Genomic DNA, 18,802 nt, shown 5'->3' with positions numbered 1-18,802 from the left:
CTCTCTATCAATAAGAACTATAACAGCAGCCGGAGGTGCACTAGGGCACAGAGACCACTAGGTGAATTCGCTGGAATCAAGATGACTGACTCGTCGAACTCACTCGCGAGGGAGAAAACTTCCTCTGGGCGATGTCCAAACTGACAAAGTGCACCTGCGGGACCCTTCAGAGATGATGTCTTCCACCCAGATCTTTACAACAGCTGAGGGGTCTTTCAGAAGAGATGGGCAGTTGGGCTAGGCCATCAGATGGTCATATCTGTGGCTGTTATCATTCCTCCTATTAAATGAGTGAATCCACACCTTTCCTGCAATGCAAAATACAGCACATTAGAATTTTCCAAGCAATCAAAAGAAATACAATCAATCCTATCACTATCACTATGAGTTTTATCAGATCTGACAACATATTATTAAACCAGACACCAATTGTCCCCATCCAGGAGAAGGGATTCCATCCTTCCTTGGATATGTCTCTAGCTTTTTTCTGTAATTCTTTTACTTTATTCATGTGCACCTCTATGGGGTCATGTGTATCCTCAATCCAAGTGCAACATTCCTCACCTATGATAGCACAAGTTCCTCCCTCTATGGCTAACAAGTAATCAAGAGCCATTCTATTTTGTAAGGTCACTTTCCTAATTTGGGCCATTTCTTCATTTATAGCATGGATGGCACTTGTGGTTTCATTAATTATCCCATCCATAATGTTTGCATATTTATTCAATTTATTCGCTAATTCAATTCCCCAACCTGTCCAGGCAGGGAACCACATCCAGGTTTTATCTGCTGTAGTAAACAATTCCCTCTTGTATAGAGTTTCCCTAGGGCCTGTTTCTATCATATTGGTAAAAGAGACATTTGCACGTTGCCTTATGGCTGGTACAACTCTTCCTATAGTTACCCCATGCCCCCATAGGAAGCCAGGAGTAGGCTCTATTACCACAAATATAATATAGCCCTTGCTTCAATACCCTTGGAATTATCTTACCATGGTTTCCCAACCAGCTCTGAAACCATACCATATTTTTGTACATTTGGGTCCTACACTCCACATCATCCTCATCCTTCTGGTCAGGACAGGCACACCTAGGGGCACAAAGAGCTTTCATATTTGCACACCAACATTGATTATTACAATTCCCATCCACCTTGTCACATGTAGCTTCCTTGTATTCCATATTAAACACTAAGGTAACATTCCTACAATTAGTTTCTCCAACATATACCTTGGGCAAGTTGACTAGGTGACCTTTTAGTTTGGCCACATGGTTAACGTACATAGGCCCTATACACATAGTGGGTGGAGAGATTATACCAGCAATTTCTAAGTATATTCCTAGGTCTGAGATAGCATTGTGAGCAGTGTGATTTATAACTATTTCAACATTATAGCTATAGTCTGTGAGGTTAAGATCGTTCATTGATATAGGGATATCAAGCAAAGGGATTCCTTTATGGTTGGCAGGAACATGAGAACAGATCCAACAGTTAGTGGAGTTCAGCTGCTTAGCCGTCTGCTGATGCAGGAGCCATATAGAGTTCTTTTGTTTTTCCCCTTTCACCTGCATGCAAGGAAATAAAGCACAACCGAGCAGGCAGAACAACAAGCGCATCTTAGCAGTCCATCTGCTCCCCTTTTCCCCGAGCGGCCTCACCCCTTTGGAGCTGGTCTGCGCCATTGACCAGAAAGTTAATTTTCTTACAATGAGAAGCATGTACCCAGTTAGGCTTCCCTTCTACCTTGATTGAGGTAGCTGTGGTCAGTAGCACCTGGAATGGGCCATCAAATCGGGGTTCAATATGTTTTCTCACGTGTCTTTTGATTACCACCCAGTCTCTGGGTTGTAGATGATGGGTTCCAGATGAGTCTTGTGGATCTGGTAAAGAAGAAACACCTTTCCATGCAAGTTAGTCAGTTGCTTATTAAGCTGAGCAACATAATCAGTAAGAGAGGCGTACTGTCCATGTAATTCTTGTGGAAAGAAAAGGCCTGTTAGTGGTGGCCTGCCAAACAGTATCTCAAATGGTGAAAATCTATGTAATCCCTTTGGGGTATGCCTAATAGCAAAAAGAGCTATCGGTAATGCTTGTAACCATGTAAGTTTTGTTTGCTCACATATCTTAGCTATTTTGTTTTTTAAAACACCATTGGCTCTCTCAACCTTGGCTGACGCCTGAGGACGATATGGAGTGTGAAGATGCTGTTCAATTTGCAACCCTTTCAACATTTCCGCAAATACCTGTCCTGTAAAGTGTGTTCCTCTGTCTGATTCTACCATCTCAGGTAGGCCATACCTGCACACGATTTCAGATATTAATTTCTTTGATGTTACTGCAGCGGTTGCCTTGGCAACAGGCCACGCCTCCACCCATGACGAGAACATGTCCACGCACACTAATAGAAATTCATAGACCCCACATTTTGGTAGCTGAATGTAGTCTATCTGTAACCTTTGAAATGGGTAGTCAGGTTTTACAAGGTGTTTCATTTCTACCTTAGTCATTTTGCCTGGATTGTGTTTAGCATAAATCATACATTTCTTACACCACTCTGTTGCAAACTGTGGAAAGCCCGGTGCAAACCAAAATTTATTGACACTAGCGATCATTCCCCCTTTGAAAACATGTGAAGGGAGATGAGACAAGCTTGCTAGAATGGGATACAGAGATGGGGGTGCACACAATCAACCATCTCCATGTTTCCAAACATCATTTATTTGTTCGCACCCGGCCCTCCTCCATTTGCCAAGTGTTTGGGGACCTGCCTGATTTTGCAGGGTTATTAGGGTGTCCATTGACATACTTTCTGTATCTTTTGGGGACTCTTGGAGAAGCATTAAGGCTGTCTGCCTGGCTCCTTCATCTGCTTTTCTGTTACCCATAGTGATAGGATCAGTTGCTCGCTGATGTGCTTGACACTTGATAACTGCTACAGCTTTAGGCAATGTTACCTTTTCTAAAAGGTCCTGGATCAGATTTGCACTTTTTACAGCTTTCCCACTGGATGTCAGGAAGCCTCTATGTTTCCATAGAAAGCCAAAATCATGTATAATTCCATATACATAGCGGGAGTCTGTATATATGTTTACAGTCTTTCCCTCCGCCAGTTCACATGCCTTGATCAGGGCGATCAATTCTGCACTTTGGGCAGAATGTACACCAGGATCAAGTGCTTCAGAGTACAAAATAGAGGTGTCGTCTGCTATAGCAAAACCTGCAGCAAACCCTCCCACTGGCTTTTGTAGTCTGGACCCGTCTACATAGAGGGTCATTTCTGCATTCGGAATGGGCTCGTCCAGAACAGGACCGGGAGGGGTGTAGAAGAGTTCCACCTCCTGCTCACAATCATGCTCTGGGCTCGGCCCACTTCCCGTGTCATGGAGTGGTAAAAGGGTAGCTGGGTTTAACACATTGCACCGAAGTACAGTGATGTTAGATGGCACAAGCAGAGAAATTTCATATTTGGTCAATCTGGCAGCAGAGAGGTGTCTGGTGGTTAGGCTGTGGAGAACTGCTTGTACAGCATGGGGAACCATAAGAAATAGTCTATTCCCCAGGACAATATCATCAGTCTTTTCAACTAGCAGGGCTGCCGCTGCGACTGACTTTACACATGCGGCGCCCGCTGAAATCACTGAGCCCAGTTTGGTCCTAAAGTACCCTACTGGCTTCTGTCTCCCTCCATATTTTTGAGTAAGTACTCCCGAAGCCTGTCCTTCCTGTTCATGACAGAACAGGCTGAATGGCTTAGTGTAGTTTGGGAGTGGAAGTGAGGGGGCACTGAGTATGGCCGCCTTCAACTGGTCCACAGCCTGTTTTCCTTCCTCAGACAGCTCTTTGCGTCCAGCATGAGTGGTCAGAGCGTAAAGGGGGGCATCGATTTGAGACATGTTTGGTATCCATTGTCTGCAATATGAAACTAATCCCAAAAAACCTCTGATTTGTTTGGCACTCTGTGGGTATGGCGCTTTCTGTATTACTGAGACTCTGTTCACAGTTATGTGTTTAGAGCCCCATGAAATACAGTGGCCTAGGAAAATTACCTTTTCCTGACAAAATTGTAGCTTGCTAGAGGATGCTTTGCATCCTTCAACACTCAAGTGGGAAAGTAGAGAAGCGGTTGCATTAATGCACTGCTCCTTTGAGGTGGCTGTCAGCAGGAGGTCGTCGACATATTGTACAACAGTGACCCCTGCTGGCGATTGCCACCTATCCAGGACTTGTTTCATCGCCTGACCAAATTCAGACGGTGAGGAGACCATTACCTATGGCAACCAAGTCCAAGTATACTGCTGTCCCTCAAAGGTGAAGGTAAACAGGTAGAGGTTGAGTCTCCCATATCCAAATATTCCAAAATACGGAATATTCCGAATTATGGAATAATTTTGGCATGACTGAGATAACAAAACCTTTGATTTTTGATGGTTCAATGAACACAAACTTTGTCTAAGGCACAAATTATTAAAAATATGGTATAAAATTACCTTCAGGCTGTGTGTATAGGGTGTAAATGAAACATACATTTATTTCATGTATGTACACAAACTTGGCTTGAGCCACAAAATTATTGAAAATATTGTATAAAATGAGCTGCAGGCTATGTGTATAAGGTGTATATAACAAATAAATGCATTGTGTGTATATTGGGGTCCCATTCCCAAGATATTTCATTATGATATGCAATTATTCCAAAATATGGATTATTCCGTTATCCAAAATACCACTGGTCCCAAGCATTTTGGATTACGGATACTCAACCTGTACTGGGAGTCTGGGTGCACAGGTACACTGAAAAAAGCATCAACCAAATCTATCACACTAAACCAGGAGGTGTCTGGTGGGATCTCTCCTAGAATAGTGTGAGGATTTGGGACGAGCGGAGCATCCTCTTGAATAATCTTATTCACTGCCCGCAGATCTTGGCATACACGGAACTGGCCTGGTTTTCCAGGCTTGGCTACTGGATATAGGGGTGTGTTGACTGGGGATTTTATAGGGACCAGGATCCCCTGGTCCACGAAGGTTTTGATTTGATTTCTCACACCATTAAGTTGCTTCGCACTAAGGGGATACTGAGGAACCCTGGGTAATTTAGCTCCGGGTCTGAGCTTGATGACCACTGGGTCTGCCTGCTTGATCAGGCCCACCAGTCCACCCTTAACAGCCCATACCTCTTGGGGTACATCCCTCAGGTCAGGAGGGATCTCCTGATCTGGAGGATGCAGAACTGCCATCAGAGGGACCAGACTTTCCAGAGTGTTCTGTTACTCCGATCCCTCAGATGTAGTCACAATAGGCCCATCCTCCGTGTATTGAATAGTTGCCTTTAATTTCATCAGTGCATCTCTTCCCAGCAAGTTGCAAGGGACAGTGTCACTGAGAACAAAGGAGATGGAGGTGCTGACTGGGCCTATATTTACAGAGGTCTCTGCAGTCTCCCTCAGTGTGATGGGGTTACCTTCCAGTCCTACAGCATCTATTAATCCTGAAATTTTTAAATTTGGGACTTCAGATCTTTTGAGAATGCTACGGGCTGCTCCGCTGTCCACCAGGCACTCCACCAAGTAAAAAGGCATTTTAGGGAGGGTCAAGTAGACAAAGGCATCACCCCCCCTACTCTCAGAGATGACTGGTAACACTGGAAGCCCTCTCTGTCAGGCGCTATCCTGCCCTCTTTTTTTTGGAGCTGGACTATTCCTTGCAATGTGGCCCTGTTTCCCACAATTGTAGCACTTCACTCTTCTGGGCTCCCAATTATTCCTCCCTCTAAACCTACCCCTCTGGGGGTGGCTGGAGGTGTCAACTATCATCACCTTCTGGGCCTTTTTCTCCTGTACTTCTTGTATGTTTCTCTGGATTGAGCTGGCTACATTCATTAGTGCCGGGACTGATTTGTCTCGACAGTCAGCATGGGCAGAAACCAGCTTGTCATGTATGTCTTTATTAAGTCCCGAGACTAATGTGGCAGTCAGCATCTTTCCCATACCTTGCTCCTCTAAATCCCCTCCTGCTTCTTCTACTGCCTGCCTAAATCTCTCAAAATAATCCTCCACTGGTTCTTTAACCTTTTGTTGAATATTGGTTACCCGGACCCAGGACTGTGGGGGAAACACTTCCCCAATCTTGCCCTTTATGAGGGTAACATATTCTAATGCCCTAAGGGGAGTGTTCTCTTGTTCTGATGGGTCTAATGGTAGGGTGAGTTTGGTACTAATAGCGGCAGTGTCGATCTGTCCGGCTACTGATTTTATTATCTGTAGCAGATTTCTCCATGTTGGATTGTAACTGACTGCAATATTATGCAGTTCATTTGCAAACCCTTATGGATTATTTTGTGGTTTAGGGACAGATGAAAGAAATCCTTTCATCTCCCCAGGTGTCCATGGGACATGTTGGGTCACTCTCCGATCTGCCTGTCCATTTGTATCAGGGATAAATTGCTCTCTAACTGGGTAAGCTGAGGCTTGAGACAAGCGATGTTCCTCAGCCATCTCATCTATCTCATTTTTAATTACTTTGGGAGTGATGAGAAGCTCACCCTCCACTCCACACAAAACCCTTCCTCCCCTTGGATCAGATATATTCTGCCAAGAGGTGGGGGTAGAGTGAGGAGGTGCATATTCAGGGGCAGTAGCCTGGACCTGGGACTCCGCATACCTAGGCGGTGGTAGAGTGCCAGGATTTATTATGGATGTCAGGTCTGCAGTGGGGTATATTGCCTTGAAACTAGGGGGCTTCTTTGGTTTTGTCCCTTCACGTATTGGAGTCCCCTGGGTGCTTAAATGAGAGGTCTCCAGACTAACTGCAGTGGGTTCTACTAAAGATACTGCTAGTTGTTCTATTTCCTCTCCCTCTTCCTCATTCTGTTCTGGCTGTGCCTCCCCCCCTTGCTGATTTGACCCCTCCTTTTTTGCTTTTAATGTAAAAATACCATGGGCTTTTTGCTGTTTCTTATAAGATTCTACCATCCACCTGCTCCATGCTGGCAGCTCATTTGGCTCTGTTAATTTTGTTTTATAATTTTTGTAGAGAGTTGCCCAGCGGGATAACTCAAAGGTTCCCTCTTTTGGGATCCCACAATCCATCCCCCTAGTCAGCCTGCCCCACTTAGGTAAATGCCGGCTGACCCATTTGCCATATTTCTTATTCATCTCCTCCTGTGGGGTATGAGGAGATTCAGGACGCCCATTACTCTGATTTGGTGATCGGTTAAATCCTCGTCTGCTGTGACTGTTTCCCATAGCCCAGCTATGGTGGAGGAGGCTCTTACCCCCTCTCTCAGTTTTCCCACAGCACTATATTATATGGCTATTGGCTGTTAGGGGAAGTCCCACACAGCGAATCCCCGCTTTTGGTCCCTACAAATTTTCCAACAGAGCCAAATGAAAATCAACAAGGAACAGATGCCAAACAATATCTGCCCTCTAATGTTATCTATGTCAAACCATACAAGTAAGGGGTTTTCTATGCCAGAAATATGATTCTTCATGAGAGACTCAGCTCACAAGTCTGCAGCTTCGGGACACGCCCTTCAGTGTAGTGATAAGCAATGCAAAGCCAATGTACCCAGAGCTGTCAGCACGTTAGGAGGTGATCAGAGATCGAATCGCTCCTGTTCCGAGGGGAGAGCCCCCAGTGAGGGGGGTTGCCCAGGGATCTGTACTGACAAGCAAGACAGGCAGACCGGCAAAGACCACTACTCTCACCAACACTTATTCTCCTATGACCTTTTTTTGTCCCTCTGCCAGACAGACAATGTTATTGACAGTATTACTTGACAAACTCAGAAAATAGAAAACATTCGTGTCCGAGGACGGTAGGGTCCTCTTATTTTTTACTTCCCTGCCCCCACCATGCTCTCTCCGTGGAGGTGCGTCTTGAGGCAGCGCAATCACTCAGCCATAAAGTACCTCTTTCACGCTGATGTAGCGATGTGCCAACATCCACATACACTCACACATGCATATCCAAAGGATGTTAGGACACAAAACACAGCTGTTCAGGCTCTTGGGACCTGTACTCACGACAATGAAACAGAGGGTTCAGGATCGGAGGAGGGAGAGCAGAGAGAGAGAGACACAAATGTTCTCACCTTTTTGAATGGCGCCAGTCTAGTCTACAGTCCTCCGCTCCTGTTCTGATTCCGTTTCAGTCGCTTTCAGGTCCCGGTTTTCGGCACCAAATTTTTGTGGAAAATAAAGACAACGTAAACAGCTGCTGTCAAATCGAAATATATATTTGTTTTCTTGCAGAAGCAATGATTACAATTAAGTGACACAGTTCACTTACAGGTAATTATCATATGTGCCGCCGCTGCTACTGCTTTCATTGCTCAACTCACACAGCTTACAATATGCACACACACTCCAGCACCCCTCCACCCATGGCTGGACCTATCCAAGTAGGCTTCCAGGGTGGTGATCCTTATCGAAAGCCATCTGTTACTGTATTCGAGATAGAGGGTGCAGGGTTTATGAAAGCGTGATGAAGCTTACCAAAAGCAAAGAAAGACCAACTTATTTGTCACGCATGTCACGAACACATTTATATATTGCCTATGAGAACAAATAAATGATATTGCAGGATAGTATTGCTGGGATCCATTTATTTCCTTAACACATTGAATCCCTAAAGACATACTAGAGGGTTGAGGTCCCGGTTGGAGCTTCTGTTGGTGTATGTTCAACAGAACTTTGACCAAAGGAGCCTGGCCTGGGCCTTCCACTGGATGGATTTGGATGAAAACTTCAGAGGGGTGGCAAATGGTCTGGGATGCATAATGGAGGGGATGGGGTCCCAGTCGAACCTCATGGCGGAGTGCACTGGGCAGAACTTTGACCCAGGGAGCCTGTTCGGGGACTTCCACTGGATGGATTGGATGACATCTCATAATAAAACGTAATAATTTGAAGAATTAAACCCAAGCAACGCCGGGTACTTCAGATAGTAGATTATAAAATGGCCAAATAATCTCTGTAAAGTGTTGCGGAATATGTGTGTGCTATATGCATAACTGGTAATAAATAATATAATAAATAATACCTGCTCCCATTTCTGATTGCAAGACTTTTTTGAGCTGCATTCACTCTGTAGAAAGCCCTCCCTCACACAAAACTACTTTCTTCTAATCTCCAAACCTTCAAGCGTTCCCTGAAAACCAACAGATTATCAAATTCCAGAACCATCTGCATAACCTAAATAAATTATTCTACCTAACTAGTTCCCCTCTACAAATTAAATTTACATGTGTTTTTTCCATACAAGCCTCTGACCCCAGTTAGAAATTGCTACCAATATTGTTGTATGACTGGATCATGCAGACCAGTAAGTACTTACTATATGTAGCAGTTAACCTCATGTATGAAATTCCTATTCACTTATAGACTGCAAGCTTGCACACAGGGCCTTCTTACCTGTCTCTCTATCTGCTAATACCCATTTTTGTATTATTACACTGCACCCAACAGGGGCATATTAACGCCCGAGAGGGCTAGTGTGCAGTGGGCCACCTCCTCTGAGTAGTGGACCCTACCTCAGCTGCACATCCTACCTTGTGCATCAGAAAGCAGGTCCGTCGTCCTCCACGGTGCCATCTTTCCACAAGAGAGCAAAGGCTCTGTCACTGGGAAGATGGCGTTGCGAGGGAAGGATCTGCTTGCCAACACAAGATAAGTATCATCTGGGTGCAGATTGTGCAGTGCGGGGGATCCCTGGACCAAGGACCCAGTGTGCACTGCATACCCTGCACCCATTATAAATATACCTATGGCTCCCAATTGTAAAGCTCAATGGAATATGCTGTTGCTACAGTATATAAAAAAAAAATATTAAACGCAATTCCAACCGTAAATTCTATGTTTTGTTTAAAAACAATTACAGTATTTTTTTCTTTATAACCCCTTGCATATGACTTCTACCCTTAATTTTCAATAAAGAAAATGAGTATTGTCAAGTGTTCAAATTCTACTTTAATACCCATACTGTATTATCATTAACATGCCAGAATAACCAACAATACCTTAGAGCTGGATCATGCCCTTGTCTTGAACTACAGATATTTCTTGTAGCAGAGCCGTAACTAGATTTTTTGGTGCCCTGTGCCAGAAAGAGCATTGGAACCCCTTCATTTTTCAAATAGGGACATAATGCATCCAAAAAAGGGGAATGGCTTCATGGGGAAGGGCCAGGGAAGAGATAGGGGAGGCCAGAAAATGCTGAGGATGAAATAAGAGGAAGCTACAAGTGAGAATTATAATGAACAGAAAATTGACATGCCTGAACAGTGCCCCTTGTCCTGCGGTGCCCTGTGCCGTGGCACTAACCGCATTACCCTAGTTACAGCCAGGGGTGTCTTAAGAGAGGAGGTGGCCCGTGTGTACTCCCCATGCAGGGTCCCCTTCTGTCTCCCCGGTGGCCATTAGCCGACTGACGCGGCTGACCAGCCACTGGAGCATTAGTACTAGTATGTGCAGAATGCCGGAAACATGGCCGTGGCAGTCATTTTCCGGTGTTCCGAGCAGCGCTGACACATGACGCGGGACCACGGACAGGTAAGTGTAAACTAATATGGGTGCAGGGTGTGCAGTGCGGGGCCCCCCTGGACCCGGGGGCCCGTGTGCCCCGCACACACTGCACCCATTATAGATACGCCACTGGTTACAGCCCTGTCTTGTAGTGATAGTTATAAGACCACTAACATCAAATAGTGAAATATAAGACAGCAGAGCTACACAGAAAATGTTGTCTTGACAAAACAATTGAGCGATGTTGAGTCATTACAAGTTGTATAGAAACAACATGCTGCCTGTCTGTCTACATTTCTGTGAGTGATATGTATGCACAACTAGCTGACATGATTTTCAATGAGTTCGGTAGAAAAGATTTGCCATGTACTGTCACTATATTGTGAATCTGCTCCTATAAAGACCTCCTTGTTTTGGTCTCCAGACAAAATAATGAGACACAACAGTAGCAAATCTTTCATATTACAGCAATGTCACCAGCATAACCTCTCACCACTCTAAATTTACATTAATTAAAACATAGGACATCCTCGATTAAACTATGAACAGCAAATCTGTCCTGACACACTGGCTGGGAATCACAGCGCTATAGCTTAGGCTTTTTTTTAATTAGTACTGTTGGTTGTAGCTGAGCCACTAATTAAAAAAGAATATAATGTACATATTGCAGCACACAATTCACCCCACATGTGCTAAGTTGCATTTAAATTATGTCTACTTTTATTACAAATTAAACTCTATCTGAGAGAGAGAGAGAGAGAGAGAGAGAGAGAGAGAGAGAGAGAGAGAGAGAGAGACTACCAACCTTCTTCTAAGCAAGAAAATCTTACCTACAACTGTTTTGTTGTAATGACCACTATAAATAAATTTGATATGCTTGTTGATAAGACCTCCAGAACTAAAGCAATAACCCTTAGTAAATGTCACACAGCATAAAAATTATATATGAAAAGTAGAGACTTCACAGAAAAATGTCACAACAGCAATGGCTAGCTAACCTAGGATTCTCTACCTCCTACCACAAAGCTAAGCACGACTTTAAGGGTCATTTACTAAGTGTAATATATAGTAGAAATGTGACTGGCTACATCTTTGCTCATAGCACACCATACAGACATCTAAGTCGCGGCATGAGAATAGTGCGGCATGGCGCGGTAAGGAGCAGTGAGACTTGACAACATCCACGGTATGCAAAACACAGCTTCCCTGCTGGGTGGCCAGTGCTCCACTTTGGTCCACTGTATGCGGACCAGAGAAACACTTCTGTTTACAGAGCTGGACTCAAGTTCTGTTGGTATTTAGTTACTATGTTGCTGTGCAGCATGTCGACTTTGTAATGTCAAATGGTTCAGAATGTCAATATTTTAGATTAAAATGTCAACTTGCTCATAATGTTCACATGCAACACGTCGAAGTTCAACATGATGACAAAGCCAAAAATGTGGATATTTTCAAAAATGTCCACATTATGCATATTTACAATATGAACATATGAGCATTTGGGTTAGGCTGCGGATAGGGGAAAATAATGCTGTCGACAAGGGGCGTAGGGAAGGCGGTTCCACCGGAGCATGAGCTCCAGGCGCCTTAGTTGGCAGATGGCGCACTGAAGTCGGACTCCGGAAGCAGTTGTCAAGTAGCTGGCAGCCCGCCGGCTCCGTGTCCAGCCTGCCAGGTGCTGTGATACAGAGCAGCAGAGTCCTGTCCTGCCTTCCTGCTGCTCTAGTGAGAGACTCTGTGGTCAGAGGAGCTTGTGCTGAACCCTGATTGGTGGAGCTCAGCACATGTTCATCTGACCCCAGCAGAGGGCGGGGCTACAGCAGCATGTCAACGAGGTAGAAGCTGCAGGGTCCATATTAAAGTAAGAGAGGTACCCCAGTTATGTCTATCACCCTCCTTGCCTGTATGCATACCTCCCAACATTTCATGATCGCAAGGAGGGACAGGTCGGCTAAAAGGGGGTGTGGCTTATGCTAAAAGGGGTGGAGCCCATGGAAAACGGGGCTTAGCCTCGTGGCTTCCCCCGTTTTCATCACTTTGGGGGCATGCCCAGCACTCTCTGAGATGCTGGCCAGCCCCTACGCAGTCTGTACACAAGAGAACAGATGCCAACTGCATGCTCACAGCATCTGTTCTCCTATTGCACACCCGCTGCTCTGCTATGCAGAGCAGCAGTTTGTGGTCTCCCCAACTTCCCCCCCACTGCGAGGACACTGCGGCCCATGGGTGGGACAGCGGGACAGTCCCAGAAAAATTGGACTGTCCCGCTGGATGCGGGACAGTTGGGAGGTGTGCTGTATGTGTGTATGTGTAACCCTCATGTCTGTATGTATGTATGTGACTCTGCCTGTATGAGTAACCCTTTATGCCTGTATGTATTTATGTGACCATGCCTGCATGTGTGTGTGTATGTGTGTTTATGTACTGTATGTATGTGACCCTGCCTGTATGTGTGTGTGAGTATGTATGTATGTATGTGTTACTCTGCCTGTATGTGTATGTATGTATGTATTTATGTATGCAGTGTCACTGCCTGTATGTGTGTGTGTGTGTGCGTGTGTGTATGTATGTGTCTGAACGTATGTATGAATGCACGTATGTCTGATCCTGCCTGCCTGTATCTATTGTGATAGGAGCACTGGAGAAGTTAGGGATGACGTGTGTATGTGTCCCAGACTCCTGTAATATGTATTTTAAACCCCAGGAAAAGTCTGTTTTACAAACAGATCTGAGTGTTGGCTTTTGGTAAAAGTCGAAGAATGGGTGCTGGGGGTGTGGATATGAGAGAGAAGGGAGGGCTCCATACATAGGGCAGTTTCAGGTTTTAGGCCTTTCAGCCTGAGAGCAGGCTAATTAGGGATTACACCTGGCAGTGGCTCAATATAGCTGTGTAAGAGTTTAGATGCAGTGTCTCACACACTCTGGGGAGAACAGACACTGAGGTTTTGTTCAGAGACACTGGGACCTTTTGAAAGTGCTGTGTTTGTGGTGAGGCAGTAGACCTTGCCACTTGTAGAGAGGAAATTACCTGTCTAGTCAGTGCCAGCCAGGCTAGGATTTATTTTATGTGTGGTTTATTTGACTAATGGAGTTGCACAATAAAAACTGGTGCCGACCAGCTTGCACGAAAACCCACGATTGGAGTGCTGTTTCCTGGCTGCTGTGTGTAAGGAGGTGTCCACCTACCCCAGGAGAGGGACCCCTACCCCGATCATATCACAGTATGTATGTATGTGTGACCCTGCCTGTATGTATGTGTGACCCTGCCATGTATGTATATATATATATATATATATATATACATAAATCAATTGGTGCGCAAATTGTTTAAACAATAACACACAGTCCCGGTAATTTCCAAATTGTTCAATGCCGGTCTGTAAGCAATGCCTCATATATTGGGCCGGTGTCCTCCCCTCTCAGGAATTCCCGTATCCACACACCGGGTTTAAAAATTTCTAAAATATAAACAGAGGGTGTGCCACATAGTGCTTCATCAATAACATTTATTACAAGTATCACAAGTGATAAAGCGTACCGACGGTGGCAGTCAAATCACCGCGAGTGTTGAAAGCTGAAATCATAAAATCTCTGGGTGGTACAGCAACTTGCTCCGGTATACATCAACCATGAATTGGATCACGCTAGGCCACGTCCCTCCGCGTTTCGTCACGAGGACTTCGTCAGAGGGCTGGCCTAGCGTCACCAGTATTCCCCTTAAAAACACATTGTGACCAATCGTTCATTTTGAATCAATGAAAGGTCATATACCTGTCAATAATTAGAACAGCAGCAAGCAGTCAGAAGCGTACTATCTATATACAACATGTCCATACAAAATACCAATGACTGATATATCACAATCATATACATATATAGCAAGTGCACTAAAACCAATTTAAACATACAAGCAAACTATACTCAGTTCATATAAAACATCTTGGTGATACAGATAATAAAAAACAACAAATTGATGGAATTCAATATATAGATATATCCATCAATAATGTTTCCGATTTAAACAATACCATTGATAATATTAATTTCTGGCATAAAATAACAATATATAGAGGAATGATAAACAACAATTATATTAACTAAATTTAAACATACAAACAAACTATACACAGTTCATATAAAACATCTTGGTGATAAAGATAATAAAAATAACAAATTGATGGAATACAATATATATATATATATATATATATATATATACCCATCAATAATATTTCCGATTTAAACAATACCATTGATAATATTAATTTCTGGCATAAAATAACAATATATAGAGGAATGATAAACAACAATTATATTAACTAAAAATACTTAAAAAAGTCATTTGTACAAAAAGGGAGTGATTTCAAATCCCTCATTTAATCCTATGGGGAACAACGTGTTTAATGTTACAATCCAATACGTCTCACGTTTGGACAATAAATGAAGCACATCGCCCCCTATTTGGTCCAACGTTACATGTTCAAGTCCAATGAACCTGAAATTATTTAACTTACTAGCTTGACAGGATGTAAAGTGTCTGGGAACGCTATGATTATCAATGAAATTCTTAATATTCCTGGTATGTTCCAGGATCCTGATTTTCAAAGCGCGTTTTGTCTTCCCAATATATTTCTTACCACAACCGCATATTAACATATAAATGACGTGTGGTATTACAATTAATCATGCCTTTTATTTTATATGTTTTTTTGCTGGCATTCCCTACAAATGACTTCTGGCCTCTCAACCCATATTGGCAAACCTTACAGGCATTGCACGTAAACAAGCCTTCTGTTTTACTAAAAAATTAAGATAATACTTTCATATCATTAACCATTGGCAATAAACTAGGAGAAATATAATTCTTTACCGTTCTTGCTCTCCAGAAAACAAGCTCAGGTCTCTCAGGAACTACAGAAGATAACACTGGATCCATCCTGATTAGATTCCAATGTCTATACAGAATTCTTCTAATATCATCACTATGGCAGCTAAACTGGGTTACAAAAGGACAATTAAACTGTGATTTCTTAGTAACGGAGTCTTCCTTATTCTTATAATTAATTAAATCAGTTCTATCCAGATTCCTAGCCCTGCAAATGGCTGCATCAATCAAACTAGCAGGGTACCCTTTCTCTAGAAATCTGGTAACATAAATTTTTGATTGTTCTTCAAAACTATAAATGCTGGAACAATTACGTCTAAGGCGAAATAATTGTGAAAACGGAAGAATTCTTTTCCAGCGACTAAAATGTCAGCTCCAAAAATCTAAATAATTATTACTATCCACAGTTTTTAAGTGAGTAGCAGTCACTATTTCTTTAGTATCTCCATGGCAATCATTTGTACATAAAGCCACATCCAAGAAGGAAATTTTATCAGGTTGGAACTCAAAAGTAAACCCCAAATTAAAATCATTAACATTTAAATATTGCACAAAACTGCAGAAATCACTCTCAGATCCATCCCACGCTAAAAGCAAATCATCTATATAGCGTTTAAATAAAACTATATTATTTTGGAACAAATTGTTATTATAAATATATTTTTTCTCCCACTCTTCCAAGTATATACTAGCCATGCTAGGGGCACAAATCGTCCCCATCGCTACCCCACATGTCTGTTTATAAAACTCACCAAGAAAGGTAAAGTAATTATGCTGCATAACAAACCGAGTAACATTCACAATAAACTAGATTTTTTTAGGAGTCATGTCCGGATCATTTTCTAGCACACTTTTGATACATTCTAATCCTTTCTCATGGGGAATAGATGTATATAACGACTGAAGATCAATCGTTCCCCATTTAAAGGTATTTTTCCAATGAAAATCTTTTAAAATCTGCAATACATGTGTGGAATCTTTTACGTATGAATCCAACATTGGGACATATTTTTTCAAGTACACATCAACGTACTCAGATATTCTTGAAGTCAAAGAATTTAACCCCGAAACAATCGGACGGCCAGGTGGGGAAACTTAATTTTTATGGATTTTCGGCCAGTGATATATTGTGGCTATTCGAGGGGTTTCATTATATAGATATTTATATTCATCAATAGACAACACTTGTTCAGTTAATCCTTTGTCAAGAATGATTTTAAGATCCACTAGATATTTTTTAGTTGAATCACTAGACAATTTCACATAGGATTTGGTGTCCGATAATAATCGGTTCATCTCAAATATACATTTATCTCGGTCCATAATGACCATACCCCACCCCCTTGTCTGCCTGCTTTATAACCACATCTTTATTACCTATCAATGCTTTCAATGCCTGTTTTTCTCCTTTAGTCAAATTATTATCTTTAACCATCACTGTATCAGTAATTTTATCAAGATCTTTCTTAATTAGTTTAGCAAAAAGATCTAAACAAGAACCACGCGATTCAACTGGATAGAAGGTACTCTGTCTCTTTAAGCCAGAAGAATCCCCATAATTAGATTCCCAATTTTTAGAGGGGCCAAAGCAGGGGCGTATCTACCCTATGGCCAGGGTGGCACTTGCCAGGGGTGCCAGCCAACGGGGGAGCGCATCCCGGCAGTGCCACCCACGGCCAGAGGGTAGCGAACTCAATCAGTGCCCAGTCACATGGAGAGCCCCCTTGAGTGCTTTGTTATTATGATGCAAAGCAGTCTTTCCCCCGCCTCCTGTAGGGTCTCTTGGGATTGGGAGAGACGTCATGACTCCTCTCCCAGGCAATTCCCATATTGCCCTGCGCCAAGGACCCGTTAGGATGGCCGCAACGTTTGGGCGGGCAGCAAGTGCCGGCCCGCCCATCAGCTCTAGTGAGTCCACACAAATGATGATGGCGATGCTGCCGCCGCCAACACGCCGCTGCAGCTGCCAGTCCCCCGCTGTGCAGGAGCCGGCAGGTAAGTTTACTGTGGCTGGTGGGGAGAGGTGAGGAGGCTAAATATGCACACGCGTACTCAATTCCCCCCCTGCGGAATAAATTTATTTCATAGAGATGGAGATGGCCCTGTCTCCGTCTCTGAATGCAGCCATGCACCGGGTGCGGCAGAGCTGTCACTCTTCAGATAGGGACTTCTGATTTTCAGAGCTCTCTGCAGAGGATTTGGCCGAGGTGGGAGCACCTACACTTGCTGAGTAGCAGCAGCAGCTCCGCTGGACCCCGGCAGCGACCCTCCTCCTCCTTCCTCAGCCCTGGTTTTGTAAGTATGCTTGCTTTCATGTGTGTGTGTATATATGTGCTGTGTGTAATCATGTTTGTGTTTATTTGTGTATATGTATTAGGGGTGAGCGGGTTCGGATTTCTGAAATCCGAACCCCCCCGAGCCCCCCCGATCCGAGTCCGATCCGAGTCAGGCTCGACTTTTCCCGCCTGACTCGGATCTGACATCGAGGCAAAACGTCATCATCCCGCCTTCCGAGTCTCGCGGGTTTTGGATCCTATATAAGGTACCCGCGTCGGCGCCATTTTCTCACTCGGCTGTGGACAGTGAAGAGGGAGGGTGGGAGTTAGTGCTGTGTAGTGTAGTGTAGTGTAGTGCTGCTGTTGTCCACTACTTCAAAGTCCATAGGGGCTGGCTGTGTTGTGCTGTGCTGCTGTTGTTAATAGGGGCTGTGTCCACTACTTCAAAGTCCATAGGGGCTGGCTGGACTGTGTTGTGCAGTCAGTTCCAAAGTCCTGTGCAGTGTCCCAGTCCTAAAGGGGTGCTGTAGTGTTGTCCAGGGGGTGCTCTGTCCATCAGGGGTGCTCCCCCCAAGTGCTAAAAAAATAATATATTTTCTGTGTTTGTGAATTGTGTGCGCAGTAGCCGCACGTGCATCAACAAAGTAGTGCCAAGCGTGCGCCTGTGTCATAAGTAAAGGGCCGGCTGGCTTGACCGTTAAGGGTGCTGTAACCCCCGAAAGTACACTCCAGTCCAAACCAAAAAAAAAATTATTTTCTGTGTTTGTGAATTGTGTGCGCAGTAGCCGCACATGCATCAACAAAGTAGTGCCAAGAGTGCGCCTGTGTCATAAGTAAAGGGCCGGCTGGCTTGACCGTTAAGGGTGCTGTAACCCCCGAAAGTACACTCCAGTCCAAACCTAAAAAAAAATTATTTTCTGTGTTTGTGAATTGTGTGCGCAGTAGCCGCACGTGCATCAACAAAGTAGTGCCAAGCGTGCGCCTGTGTCATAAGTAAAGGGCCGGCTGGCTTGACCGTTAAAGGGTGCTGTAACCCCCGAAAGTACACTCCAGTCCAAACCAAAAAAAAATTATTTTCTGTGTTTGTGAATTGTGTGCGCAGTAGCCGCACGTGC

General features: G+C 43.9%; 1 pseudogene; it reads right to left on the bottom strand.

Annotated features, from left to right (window-relative positions):
* Positions 1-283: 283 nt before the first annotated feature.
* LOC148543260 (syncytin-A-like) lies at positions 284-1,424 on the bottom strand (annotated as a pseudogene).
* Between the last annotated feature and the right edge of the window lie 17,378 nt (positions 1,425-18,802).

Source organism: Taudactylus pleione, unplaced genomic scaffold (assembly GCF_031769625.1).
Source record: "Taudactylus pleione unplaced genomic scaffold, aTauple2 ptg000005l, whole genome shotgun sequence".
Classification (NCBI taxonomy): Eukaryota; Metazoa; Chordata; class Amphibia; order Anura; family Myobatrachidae; genus Taudactylus; species Taudactylus pleione.
Note: the sequence above shows the minus strand (reverse complement) of the source record. Positions and strands in the feature narration are given on the sequence as shown.